The sequence below is a fragment of the Bubalus kerabau genome, chromosome 1 (assembly GCF_029407905.1).
Source record: "Bubalus kerabau isolate K-KA32 ecotype Philippines breed swamp buffalo chromosome 1, PCC_UOA_SB_1v2, whole genome shotgun sequence".
Classification (NCBI taxonomy): domain Eukaryota; kingdom Metazoa; phylum Chordata; class Mammalia; order Artiodactyla; family Bovidae; genus Bubalus; species Bubalus kerabau.
Genome location: NC_073624.1, coordinates 112,761,633 through 112,776,448, shown reverse-complemented (window position 1 = coordinate 112,776,448; position 14,816 = coordinate 112,761,633). Strand labels below are relative to the sequence as shown.

General features: G+C 39.6%; 1 long non-coding RNA gene across 6 annotated transcripts in view; it reads left to right on the top strand.

Moving 5' to 3' along the window:
* The window catches only part of LOC129656329 (uncharacterized), a 144,847-nt gene that overhangs the window by 17,131 nt on the left and 112,900 nt on the right, over nt 1-14,816 (top strand). For 4 of the 6 annotated variants that reach the window (XR_008716334.1, XR_008716328.1, XR_008716333.1 and 1 more), the window contains exon 3: nt 3,791-3,903. This is a non-coding gene — a long non-coding RNA (uncharacterized LOC129656329). Of the gene's footprint in view, nt 1-2,995; nt 3,075-3,790; nt 3,904-14,816 lie in introns of all 6 variants that reach the window. The other 2 variants (XR_008716335.1, XR_008716340.1) reach the window with 1 other exon arrangement.

The window sequence follows — 14,816 nt, the reverse complement described above, 5'->3', positions numbered from 1 at the left end:
CCATGATGCTGATTTCATGTCTATCTGGACTTCTTCCCATTACCTGTTGACAGATACCTGTGATTCTGAGCTTTGCTTGCTTGCCTGCCACAGAGTCTCTAACATAGAACTTGCAAAGAATTCATGCTCTTGTCTGGAGACCTTTATAGCTATGGGTTATCAGCTATGTGGACCATCTCATTTTAGCAGGTCTCTCTAGACTCTGGGTCTCAACTACTGCCTATCTAACCTATACCACTGCTATTTGAGCATCAGGATGTTATTTCTCATGTTTTAGTTTATTTGTTTATTTTCATATGTTATTAGAAATAAGGAATGAATAGCCTTTAGGAATCAGATGGTGAGAAGGAAGATGAGGATGTCTTGTCCATTAGGAAAAGTTAGGTTTGTATTCATTTACCATGCATGTCTTCTTTCAGACAAACATTTTAGAGCCACTTTGGTAGAAGAAATTGAATAACAATAATCATAATTTAAATTGATTACATAATCGTTCTTTCTCCTTCCTTCATTTGTATTTACTCCTCTCCTTCCCTCCCTCTCCTTTTTCCTTCCTTCAAAGTGGAATATTCTTTAAACTACTTCTTGGTAGTGTCCTGGGTGATAAAGAACAGCTTTAAACCTACAGAGTGTTTGCTCTAATGAAACTTGAGTTCTAAATTAATAAGGCATTGAGTTCAGAACTTTTACATGTAATTCCATTTTAACAATACAATGACTTATTTTTACCAGTAAGGAAATGGATTCCAAGTTATATGGTTATGTAATTTGTCTAAGATCAGAGCAAAGGCAGAGACAGAGTTCTGACTTAAGTGCATCTGACCCTGAAGCCCATTTTTGTAGCAGAAGATATCAAACTAAGCACTTAAATGCTGTGAAGAAAAATAGAGCAAGGTATATGGGATCCAGAGTGATGGGCCCCAGAAAGTTCTAGATTCAGAGGTAGAGTAGAGATCTGAATTAGGCCATGCAGAACGCTAAGGGAGCAGCATGTGTGGCAGGAGGATGCTGGAAGGGTCTGAGGCTCACAGGAAGGGCAGTGCAAGGGAGGGAAGGGTTGCAGAAGCGGAGACCACAGGGACAGGCAGATGCCTGATGGTGGAGTACGTTATGGACCATAGCAAGAACTTGGGGTTTGGATGATGCGCGTCACTCTGCCGGAGAAGGCAATGGCACCCCACTCCAGTACTCTTGCCTGGAAAATCCCATGGATGGAGGAGCCTGGTAGGCTGCAGTCCATGGGGTCGCTAAGAGTTGGACACGACTTCACTTTCACTTTCACTTTTCACCTTCATGTATTGGAGAAGGAAATGGCAACCCACTCCAGTGTTCTTGCCTGGAGAATCCCAGGGACGGGGGAGCCTGGTGGGCTGCCGTCTATGGGGTTGCACAGAGTCGGACATGACTGAAGTGACTTAGCAGCAGCAGCAGCAGCAGCAGCAGCAGCAGCAGCGTCACTCTGCGCTAGTCCTAAAATGCAGTTCTTTCTGTTCAAGGTTCACAGGGTTGAGAAGGAATGAATCAGAGATAGGAGAGCACAGGGAGTGGATAAAACAGATGAGATAACAGTGCTCAGGCTCTGGCCAAACGCACATCCCGCAAGTGTAACCACACCCTGCTTGGATTTCTTTTCTGCCTTTGAACTGGAGTTGAGCAGAATGGGAGTGTTAAGACTTGTGTTCTGATCTCTTTCCACTCTGTTCCTGGGCAGAGAAAAAGGAAGATCGGCGCAAGTGGGTGTGAGATCAGAGGAGAATTATGCAGCTGATACTCTGTTTAAAAAGAATTCCAGTGTTCACCCCCACTCTAAAATATCAATGGGCATTTCTGCCAACACACAGGCTGACACTGCAGTGTTATACTGATTGGCTTTCTATTTTATCAGGAAACATTTGTATAGCCTGCATAACTGAAAGGTATAAGTCAAAAGACAAGACCCAATATAATGTAATCTGTAAACTTGTTCTTATTTTATAGTTTAAAGTAAATCTCTCTGAAAGAATTTCACAATTTATGCTGCTTAGAAAAATTTTCAACATTTGTTTCAAATGTTAGGCCTCAGAGTGATTTTCTTTCTTCCACATTTTCTTTGTTGAATGAAAATTCATTCTTTAGGGAAAAAGAAACTTCCTTGAGGTAAGAAAGTCGTCATACTTATTTTGTATGAAAATGTTGAATGTTACTATTGGAGGAAAGTGAATGACAATACTTAGATTTGGGATTGGCAGAACAGAAGAATAGAATCAAGTATTCTGAGAGCTTAGACATTCTTTAAATCATCTCCAATTTTTTTTTTTTTAACATGAGAAAATTAAGTTTGGAGAAGTTCAGCTTAAGTTTGAAGTTTGTCTTCAAAACTAAGTAACTTGTTCTTTGTTTTAAATTTTAACTTTTAGTTATCACTGGCCTTGTCAAAGGTAGTCATTTTTTATTATAATTGTATTTTTGTAGATACTCCTGAATATTATGGTGGAGAATGCCTTCCATGGGATTGATGGTGGTATTTTGGGTGACTTTGCCAGCAATATCTTTTACATAGCTATATATATTTATATCCCTGTCTAGTCTATGTCTGTATTTTTAAAATGTAATCCATAGAAAAAAATGTATTTGTGTAGGGACCCAGCACACACACATACACACACACAACTAAAACATATGTTTTCTTTTTTGTCTTTACTTGTCTTCTCTATGCTTCAGCTCTGTTTTCTTTTCAGCTTAGTTAAAAATCTAGTCCCAATCCACTGAAAGGGTTTTACAAACCCACTTATGGGTCTAAACTCACAGTTAGTAAAGGCGTGATTTCGAAAAAAATACCATTGGCTTATGATGAAAATCCCTACCTGCTGTAAAAGGAAGCTGAGTATGGTTTTGGTATCAGTTCCTAGGCTTTGGTACTTGCTGTCATAGAATCAACCCATTCTCTACTCCTGAGCTAGATCAACGATGGCCATGAATTTGATCTCAAATAGCATTTATCTCTTTATCTTTCTAGAATTTCTAGATGTCACTAATTAGCTGTATTGACCCTGCAGTACTGGAAAGAATGATTGCACGTTCTTGAAGCACATTCTGTATGTATACTATCAGCTATAAGTATATATTTAATAGCTTTAGGATTTTAGATTTCAGTAGCTAGAGGAGAAGGCGGGGGAGGGAGAGAGAGAAAGAAACCAAGAGAGAGCAAAGTTCATTAGTGTATTCCACATGAGACTCAATCATCAGTCCAAAGTGCACTTAGAACTTTCAACAAACTGAAAGCTTTAATTCTGTCCAATACTTAAAATCTTACATGAATAATTGTATCATTTTCCTGCTGTTTATTCATTAGACAACAGCAGTGTGTTAAACTTCACAGCAGAGGACAGTTTTCGTTTTTGCCAACTTGATATCCGTGAACTCTTCCTCCATGAACAGTAACTCACATTTCTTCTTGGAGACCATTTCCCCTGCCCCTCTCTCAGTTCTTACAGCGAAAGTCATAACATCAGGGACCAATTCTCAGCCCTGTTTGTTGGATTCTGAAGTGCTTTCCTCCCCCCTGCTGATTGCACTTGAACCCCCAAGTCTGTTCGGCCTCATCCTGAACTTCAGGACCAATACTGAGGAGAGGGAACAGTAACCTAAACCATCCAGTGATACATCATCATGATTTTCCTCCTAAACTGGCTTCTGACTTTGTGTCTCAGTTCTGTTAATGGGCCACCCCCTTGATATGTGGGGCCTGTGCCACTGGATGTAATTTGTCCCTGAAAATGTGATGCTCTGCCTTATTCTTGCTTGGATCTAGAAATACCGATTAGGAAAACGTTAATTGTCTGGCCTCACGGGTACTGCTGACATGACTTCCTTGCCTTCCTGTGAATCCTGGAGGACCGCACTCGGGTCATTTGGCACCTCACGGTAAGAAGTGCTCCTGTTGCCCTGTGGCGGCCACCTGGGGGGCTGTCTCCTAGGCTTCCCCTTACTGTTTGCTACAGTGTTGCGGATAGAGTGGTGCTCTCTCACTGGGGTCTTCCCAACATCTGTGGCGGAGTCAGTTCCGCACGCAGTTCCCTCTCACGGATGAGCCTATCATCAGAGCCTCGCCTCGCCTTCATTACTCGGCTCTTAATTGGACCACATCTGGTAGATTCTCAAGATGCATGAGACTTTTTTTCCTTTGCCTATGCCCAGCACAGTACTTTGCTCAGGAAATGGTTGCTAAGCAAGCATGCCCATTTTAATCTGCATTGCTTGGCACACCTGTCATTTTGTTTGAGGGGTCACAAAAGGAAAACCTGTACCTTGATAAGTGTTTTAAGTGAGAAAAATCTGGAAAGAATGAATCTACTTTTTCAAGACTTATTATGAAATAAAATGTCAAAACGATGTTTATTAACTGCAAAATCCAGACTGCTTCATTTTGGTGCTACAGCTTTTGAGTGTGTTCCATGTAACCTCAAATAGCTTTACAATATATTTTTTATCAAGATAAAAGTAAAGTGTTTTGATATTAAACTGTTTCATGACACAACAAATTAAGAAAGAAAGAAAAGAAAAGAAAGAGAAAAACCAAGGGCGGGTGAGAGAGGGGGTGGGAGAAAAGAGGGAGGGAGGAAGCGAGGAAAGATGGAAGGAAGCAAAGATAACATTGGAGTCCACTGTAGTCCACGGATGGATGGTACTCAGATCTTGCACTCTGTTGACTCATTTGGAAATTTTATTCTGAAGAAACTGCAAATTCAGTTTAATTAATATTGTTATATATCAAGTTACAGTTGGCAAAAACAACACCCAAAACAAAAACCAACACCCAAAACAAAAAATAGATTGTTATGCTTCCTAAGGAAATGTGTTAAATTTGGGGTATAATGACTGAGAGTACATTATGTTGATAAGTTATATGTAAATTAACTAATAAAAGCATATTAGATGAATATATTAGATACTCTTCCCTGAAAATGCCCATGAGATTGAAAGGTCCTTTAAAATGTCTTTGTGGGCTTGGACATTCAGTAATTTAAAAATACAGTTGAAATATTTATTTGGCCCTTCTTACAGATAAGCTTGTCAACCTTGCATAGACAGATTTTTCTCCTGGGTCTGGGTCTGAGAAGAGCAAAAGGAAAGATTCAGCTGGGAAGGGATGAATGCAGGAAGGAAAATCAATGTAGTAAGAGAGAATGCAGGAGAAAATACAGCTATAATTGCTTTAAATGCAGATCATGGACTGTTTGACTTTTGCTAATTCTGCTTAAGCAGCAGCATATATTAAAACTAGCTTTCAAGGAGCTCCTTGTCTCAGTACATAGGCAGATGTGCAGACAAATAATTGGGGTAGAATGTAATGGCAGAGCAGTGGAAAGAGCAAGAAACTGTCTGGTTAAGTGAGCCATGAAGGTTTCACAGTCTAGTTCTCCAAGAGGAAGAGAAAGGCTTTGCAGGGAAGAGAATAGCTAGAGCAAAGGTGTCAAGCAAGAGACACGTTGAGGGAAAGCATAAATGGTCTGGTGTGGCTCTAGGAACAGTATATACTGGGCAAGGGGTTTCTGGCATGAAGTGATGAGAAAGGCAGATTGGAACCAAATGATGAAGGACGTTTGATGTCAGTTAGAGGATTTTGGACCCAACCTTAGCAATTTAGGGGCTTCCCTGGGCAACCCACTCCAGTGTTCTTGCCTGGAGAATCCCAGGGACAGGGGAGTCTGGTGGGCTGCTGTCTATGGGGTCGCACAGAGTCGGACACGACTGAAGTGACTTAGCAGCAGCAGCAGCTGGTGGCTCAGGTGCTAAATAATCCGCCTGTAATGCAGGAGACCCAGGTTCGATCCCTGGGTTGGGAAGATCCCCTGGAGAAGGGAATCCCACTCCAGTATTCTGGCCTGGAGAACTCCAGGGACAGGGGAGCCTAAGAGGCTATAGTCCATGAGGTCACAAAGAGTCAGACACGATTGAGCGACAGACACAACGCTTGGAGATGGGACATTTGGAAGCAATCAGTTCTGCTGAATTCAGCCATGATTTATACTTCTGAGGATTCTATTGATAAGAGGACAATACAGTTAACTTGCATTGTTATTCCCTTTCCAATATTGTTCCCTTGCCCCAGAGGTGATCTTCACACACTCCTTGGGCACATATGCTGCTGTTTAATTTTAATGATAACTTCTTGTCCTTATATTTTTTCAACTTGGGTTGGTAAGCCTTGCTTGTGGTGTCTACTTGAGGTGCTTGGAGCTGCCTTGGAATGTTTCTCTCCTCCATCACACTCTTGTGGTATCATCAGAGGTTTTTAAAGAGGAAAAGGACAAGGAGATAGTCAACAGTCTTCCTTCTAGGCAATCTACCTGGAACACTAAGTCGAGAGCCTTGTTAGAGGACACTGCTGCCGTCTGGGTCATTGCCACCTCTCGCTCATGCTCTCCAATCTCAGCCAAGTGATGTGTCCATCACACACCACTGTTAGTTTCCCAGGTGGCTCAGTGGTAAAGAATCTGCCTGCCAGTGCAGGAGAAGCAGGTTTGATCCCTTGGTTGGGAAAACTCCCTGTAGTAGGAAATGGCAACCCACCCCAGTATTCTTGCCTGAAAGATGCCATGGACAGTGGAACCTGGTGGGCTACAGTCCATGGGGTCACAGAGAGTCAGACATGACTGGCTCACATGCACCATGCTTCCCAAACTTTCACAGCTTCCTTAAAACCCTACCAAGTGCCAATACCCTATTTCTTTCTTCTCTCAAGCAACTGGTGATTGCCTTTGCTTCCCAGACTATATTTGATCCCTGGAGTATCTGAGGGTTTTATCTGTTTATCCATGGTTAACCAAAGTCACCTAACATTCTTACCATTGTCATCCATGGCATGGATAGCCCTGGACATATGACATCTATGTCAGTTCAAGCAAGGCTTGTACCTGCTTCATAAAGTAGGCTATTCATCTGTTTGATGTATAATTATTGAGTACCTATTATGTAAGGGATGTTTTAAACACTGAAGAGAAAAAGGAGAGTAAAACAAATGAGACATCTGTTCCCTGGAAGTTCATGGCTGCAACAGGGGTGGGCAGACTACAGCCTGTGGATCAAGTCTGGCCCATCTTTTTTTTTTTAACATAAAATTTTAGAAACAGTCACATTGCTTACATACTGTCTATGGCTGCTTTCATGCTATAACTCCAAAGCTGTGCAATTGTAACAGACTGATAGGCCTGAAAAGCCCACGTTTACTGTTTAACTCTTTACAGGAAAAGTTTGCTGATCCCTGGTCCAGAACAGTGCTTCTTGAACTATCTATAGTCAAAGACCATTTTTATTACAGATCGTACTTTATTTTGTAGTAAGAGGATCACTTAACATAAGATCTACCCTTTTAACCGGTTTCTAAGTGCGTATTACTGTTGACTACAGGTGCCGTGTTGAACAGCAGATCTCTAGAGCTTATTTATCTTTCTTGACTGGAATTGGTTAGTAATTCCCCATTTCCCCCTCTCTCTAGCCCCTGGCAACCACCATTCCACTCTTTGATTCTATGAATTTGATTATTTTAGATACCTTATATTTGTGGAAGTATTCAATATTTACCTTTCTGTGCTTGACTTATTTTTCCTAGTATAATGTCTTCAAGGTTCATTTATGCTATTGCATATTGCATAATTTCCTTTTTTTTAAGGTCAAAGAATATTCTATTGTACATATATACCACGTTTTCTTTATCCATTCTTCTGTTGGTTGATATTTGTGTTATCTCCACATTTTGGCTATTTTAAATATTGCTGTAATAAACATAAAAGCACTAGTGTCTTTCAGAGGTCCCAATTTAAATTCTTCTGAATTAATACCCACAAGCAGAACTGCTGGGTTATATGGTAGTTGTATTTTTAATTTTTAGGGAAATATTCCGTATTGTTTTCCATAGCAGTGGCACCATTTTGCATTCCCAGCAACGACATACAAGGGTTCCAATTTCTCTGTATTCTAACCAATACTTCTTATCTTTGTGTGTGTGTGTGTGTGTGTGTGTGTGTGTGTGTTTTATGATGGTCAACTTGACAAGTGTGATGTGATATCTCATTGTGGTTTTGATTTGAATTTCTCTGATGATTAGTGATGTTGAACATTTTTTCATATACCATTGGCCTTTTGTATGTGTTCCTTATATAAATGTTTATTTAAGTCTTTAGTTCATTAAAATATATATATTATTTACTTATTTTTGCTGTATGTGGGTTTTTCTCTAGTTTGGAGAGCGGGGGCTTTTCTCCAGTTGTGGAGAGCAGGAGCCACGCTTTAGCTGTGGTGTGAGGGCTTCTCATTGAGGTGGCCTCTCCTGTTGTGGAGCAGGGGCTCTAGGGCACCTGGGCTTCAGCAGTTGTGCCCCTGGGCTCTAGGGCACCCGGGCTTCAGCAGTTGGGCCCCTGGGCTCTAGGGCACCCGGGCTTCAGCAGCTGGGCCCTGGGCTCTAGGGCACCCGGGCTTCAGTAGCTGGGCCCTGGGCTCTAGGGCACAGGCTCAGTAGTCGTGGCACACGGCTCAGCTTCTCTGCATCAGGGATCTGACCTGTGTCTCCTGCATTGGCAGGTGAATTCTTGACCAGTGAGCCACCACGGAAGCCCTTTAGTGCATTTTCAAATTGGGTTATTAGTTTTTTTTTTTTAAACTATTGAGTTGTAGGGGTTCCTCATGTTATTTTAAAGAATAGCCACTTTTCAATGTGATTTGCTAATATTTTCTCCCATTCCATAGGTTGTCCATTAATTATTGCCTTTGTGAAGTGAAAGTGAAGTGAAGTGAAAGTTGTTCAGTTGTGTCCAGCTCTTTGCAATCTCTTGGACTATACAGTCCGTGGAATTCTCCAGGCCAGAATTCTGGACTGGGTAGCCTTTCCCTTCTCCAGGGGATCTTCTGGACCCAGGGATGGAACTCAGGTCTCCAGCATTGCAGGTGGATTCTTTACCAGCTGAGCTACAAGGGAAGCCCAAGAATACTGGAGTGGGTAGCCTATCTCTTCTCTAAGGGAACTTCCCAACCCAGGAATTGAACGGGGGTCTCCTGCATTGCAGGTGGACTCTTTACCAACTGACCTATCATATCAGGGAAGGCAAAGAAATTACTGCCTTTACTGTGTAGAAACTTCTTAGTTTGATGTAGTATCACTTGTTTATTTTTGCTTTTGTTGCTTGTGCTTTTGGTGTCATACCTATGAAATCATTTCCAAGGCCAGTGTAGTGAGGCTTTCCCCCTCTGTCTTTCTTTCTAGGCATTTTACAGTTTGGGTGTTTAAACCTTTAATCCATTTTGAGTTGATATTTGTGTATGTAAAGTAAGGATCCAGTTTCATTCTTTTGAATGTGGATATCCGGTTTTCTTACACTTTCTGTTGAAGAAACTGTCTTTTTCCCATTGTGTATTCCTTGTCAAATATTAACTGACCACATATTCATAGATATATTTCTGGGCTTTCTACTCTGTTTTGATTTTATGTTTTAATTAAAATGATATTGTGCCATATTGTTTTGATTATTCTAGTTTTGTAATATATTTTGAAATTAGGAACTGTGATTCTGCAGCTTCGTTCTTCTTTCTCGATATTGATTTGCCTCTTCACTGTCTTTTGTGGTTTCATATAAATTTTAGGATTACTTTTTCTATTTCTGTAAAAAATGCCTCTGGTATATTCATAGTACATTGAATCTGTAGATTATTTTGGGTAGTATGGACATTTTAACAATATTAATTCTTCCAGTCAGTAAACACAGAATATTTTCCATTTGTTTGTATCCTATTAATTTCTTTCATCAGTGATGTGTATTGATAGTTTTCAGTATACAGGTCTTTCACCTCTTTAGTTAAGGTTATTCTTTTCCTTGCTATTGTAAATAGGATTGTTTTCTGATATTCCTTTTCAGATAGTTCATTGTTAGTCTATAGAAATGTGACTGATTTTTGTATGCTGATTCTGTAACTTGCAACTTTACTGAATTTATTAGTTCTAATAGCTTTTTTCCTTCTAAACTTTTTTAAAATTTATTTTTAATTGGAGCAATAAATAATTGCTTTACAATATTATGTCGGCTTCTGACCTACAACATGAATCAACCATAAGTATACATATGTATCCTTCTAATAATTTTTTAAAGAATGGAATCTTTAGTGTTTTCTGTACATGAGATTTGTCTTCTCACGTGGCGCTAGTAGTAAAGAACCTGCCTGCCAATGCAGGAGATGCAGGAGACATGGGTTTGGTCCTTGGGTCATGAAGATCCCCTGGAGGAGGGCATAGCAACCCACTGCAGTATTCTTGACTGGAGAATCCCATGGACAGAGGAGCCTAGCAGGCTACAGTCCATAGGGTTACAAAGAGTTGGACATGACTGAAGCAATTTAGAATGCACACATGTACATACATAAGATCATATTTTCTGCAAACATGTACACATTTATATCTTTTCTTATTAGAATGGCTTTTATTTCCATTTCTTGCCTAATTTCTCTGGCTAAGGCTTCTGATACTGTGTTAAGTAAAAGGGTGAGAGTGGACATCCTTATCTTGTTTGTGATCTTAAAGGATAAACTTTCAGCTTTTCATCATTGAGTATGTTGGTGTGGGCTTGTCATATATATTCTTTATAATGATGAGGTACATTTTTTTCTATACCTAGTTTATTAAGAGTTTTTATCATTATAGTTGTTGGATTTTTTTCAGATGCTTTTTCTGCATCTATTGAGATGATCATATGATTTTCATTCTTTATTCTATTAATGTTGTGTATCACATCAATTGGTTTTTGTATATTGAAACATCCTTGTATCCCAGGAATAAATCTCACTTTGTCATGCTTTATAATCATTTTACTATGCTATTGAATTTGGTTTGTTAGAAGTTTGCTGCAGATTTTTGCACCTGTATACATCAGGGCTATTGGCATGTAGTTTCCTTGGGGAGTTTTTGTCTGGCTTATGCATCAGAGTAATGCTGGCCTCTTAAAATGAATTTGGAAGTGTTCCCTCCTTTTTAGCTTTTTGAAAGAGGAGGATTGGTGTTAATTTTGTCTTTAAATGTTTGGTAGAATTCATTAGTGAAGCCATCTGGTCCTGGACTTTTCTTTCTTGAGAAGTTTTTGGATTATTGATTCAATCTCTTTATTGGTTAGAGGTTTATTCATACCTTCTATTTCTTCATGATTTATTTGTAGTATGTTTTTAGGAATTTACCCATTTTTTCCAGGTTATCCAATTTGTTGGCATACAGTTGTGCATCATAGTCTCTTATGATCCTTTGTTTCTGTGGCATCAGTTGCAGTGTCTCTTCTTTTATTTCTTAAAATTTTTTAAAAAAATATATTTTGGCTGAATCTTTGTTGTGGCACACAGAGGCTTCTCTAGCTGTGGAGCACAGACTCTAGAACGTGCAGGCTGAGCAGCTGCAGGGCATTCTGTGCCCCCTACATTGGAAGGTGGATTCTCAACCACTAGACCACCAGGGAAGTCCCTGTTCTTTCATTTCTGATTTTAATATTTAGAACTTTTTTTTCTTAGACTGGCCAAATGCTGTTAACTTTATTTTTTTCAAAAAGACAACTCTTAGTTTCACTCATCTTTTCCTACTGTTTTTCTTTTTTTTAAAAAAAGCTTGTTATTTTATATTGGTGCATAGCTACATAACAATGTGATAGTTTAAGGTGTACAGCAAAATGGCTCAGCCATACAAATATATGTCTCCATTCTTCCCTAAACTCCCCTCCCAGCCAGGCTGCCACATGACATTAAGCAGAGTTCCCTGTACTATGCAGTAGGTCCTTGTTGGTTATCCATTTTAAATATACTTGCTATTGTTTTTTTATTTTCTATTTCATTTATTTTTGCTCTTAACTTTGTTGTATTCTTCCTTCTGCTAGTTAGCTTGTTACTCTTTTTTCTAGTTCCTTGACATGTAAAGGTAGATTGTTTATTTGAAATATTTTGTGGTGTGGTTTCATTAAGTTTGTTAAGGCTTGCTTTTCGATCTAACATATGAGCTATCCAGGAGAAAGATCTGTGTGTGCTTGAGGAGAACATACATTCTACTCTTGCAGGGTAGAATGTTCTACATATATCCTTTAGCATATGGTTGCTCTGTAGTGTTCTTCAGGCCTTCCTTTTCTTTCTTCTTAAAAAATTGCTTATTTATTTTCAGTTGTGCTGGGTCTTTGTTGCTGTGTGTGGGCTTTCTCTGGTTTGCAGTGAGTGGGGGCTCCTCTTTGTTGCATCGCATGGGCTTCTCATTGCAGTCACTTCTCTTGTTGCGGAGCATGGGCTCTGGGCATGTGGGCTTCCATAGCTGTGGCTTGCAGGCTTTAGAGCTCAGGCTCAGTAGTCATGGTGCGTGGGCTCAGTTGCTCCATGACAAATGGAATCTTCCTGGACCAGGGATCAAACCCATGTCCCTTGCATTGCCAGGTGATTCTTATCCACTGTATCACCAGGGAAGCCCCAGGCCCTCTATTTCTTTACTGATCTTCTGTTCAGATGTTCTAGTCATTACTGAAGGTAGGAAATTGAAGTCTTCTACTTTTGTTGTACTGATGTTTATTTCTTCTTCAGTTATGTCGACATTTGTACATATTGTTTAGGTGCTGTGACCTTGGATGCATATATAATTCTTATATCTTCCTGGTGGATCAATCCTTTTATCAGTATATAATATCCTTTGTCACTTGTGACTCTTTTGGTTATCATTTTTAAATGGAATATCTTTTTCAATCTGTGTTCTCTTTTGGTTACCATTTCCATGGAATATCTTTTTCCATCTTTTCATTTTCAGCTTATGTGTTTCCTTAAGTCTAAAGTGAATTTCTTATAGATAGCATGTAGTTGGGCCTTGTTTTTTTATTCATTCCTCCATGAATCTAATCCATTTGCATTTAAAGTAATTATTGCTATGGAAAATTTTACTGTTACCATTTTATTAGTTGTTTCTGTTAAGATCAGTTAAAAAATTTAAAAAGTCAATTGTGGACAGATGCTTTTGTACATTATAATAAAAATGAATTACTAGAAAGACAAAAAGTCAAATATGAAAAATACAAGCCACAATTATGCATCATATTGCTATAAAAGTTTCTAAATACTTAATTTTGGTTTCTATTCTATCTCCTGGAGGATAAGTAATAAATGATTTGCAGATCAGCACTGGCCAGTAGACCATCTTTGAGTAGTGCTACTCTGAAGGACAGAAGGAAATTGGTCAAATAATAACCCAAATAATTATCCTAGATTAAATTTCAGTAACAGCTAGGATTAGAAGTCATCAAATTATATGTGACCTAGTTGCAAGGGAGATCAAAACAGGAATTTCTGAAGATAAGAGATCTGAGCTGAGGTTGCTGCATGAATGTGAATTAATCATACAGAGTATACTTTTACCAGAATCTGATGACAATAAGACAGGATCTATAAATAGAATTACTTGTGCAAAAACCTTGTAGTGGGAAGGAAACTAATACATGTTTGGAACTGTGTGAAGCACGTTATGTGTGTTGTTGTTCAGTCACTCAGTCGTGTCTGACTTTCTGCGACTGCATGGACCGCAGCAAGCCAGGTTTCCCTGTCCTTCACTTTCTCCCAGAGTTTGCTCAAACTCATGTCCATTGAGTCGATGATGCCATCCAACCATCCTATCTTCTATCACCCCCTTCTCCACTTGCCTTCAGTCTTTCCCAGCATCACGGCCTTTTCTAATGAGCTGGCTCTTCCTCTCAGGTGGCCAAAGTGCTGGAGCTTCAGCTTCAGCATTAGTCCTTTCAGTGAATATTCAGGGTTGATTTTCTTTAGGATTGACTGGTTCGGTCTCCTTGCTGTCCAAGAGGCTCTCAAGAGCCTTCTCCAGCATCACGGATCAAAAGCATCAATTCCTTGGCTCTTAGTCTTCATTATGGTCCGACTCACATTCATACATGAGTACTGGAAAAATCATTGCTTTGACTATATGGGCCTTTGTCAGCAAAGTGATATCTTTGCTTTTGAATATGTTGTCTAGGTTTGTCATAGCTTTTCTTCCAAGGAGCAAGCATTTTTTTAATTTCATGGCTGTAGTCAACATCTGCAGTGATTTTGGAGCCCAAGAAAATAAAGTCTGTCACTGTTTGCATTTTTTTCCCCATCTATCTGACACAAAGTGATGGGACTGGATGTCATGATCTTGGTATTTTGAATGTTGGATTTAGATCAGCTTTTTCATTCTCCTCTTTTACCTTCATCAACAGGCTCTTTAGTTCCTCTTCACATTCTGCCATTAGGGTGGTGTCATCTGCCTATCTGAGGTTATTGATATTTCTCCCAGCAATCTTGATTCCAGCTTGAGCGTCATCCAGCCCGCTATTTCACATGATGTACTATGCATATAAGTTAAGTAAGCTGGGCAACAATATACAGACTTGATGTACCCCTTTCCCAATTTTGAACCAGTCTGTTGTGCCATGTCCAGTTCTAACTGTTGTTTCTTGATTTGCATACAGGTTTCTCAGGAGACAGGTAAGGTGGTCAGGTATTCCCATCTCTTAAAGAATTTTACACAGTTTGTTGTGATCCACACAGTCAAAGGCTTTGGCGTAGTCAATGAAGCAGAAGCAGATATTTTTCAGGAACTCTCTTGCTTTTTCGATGATCCGTCGGATGTTGGCAATTTGATCTCTGGTTCCTCTGCTTTTTCTAAATCCAGCTTGTACATCTGGAAGTTCTTGGTTCACATACTGTTGAAGGCTAGCTTGAAGGATTTTGAGCATTAACTTGCTAGCATGTGAAATGAGTGCAATTGTGTGGTACTTTGAGCATTCTTTGGCATTGCCCTTCTTTGGTAT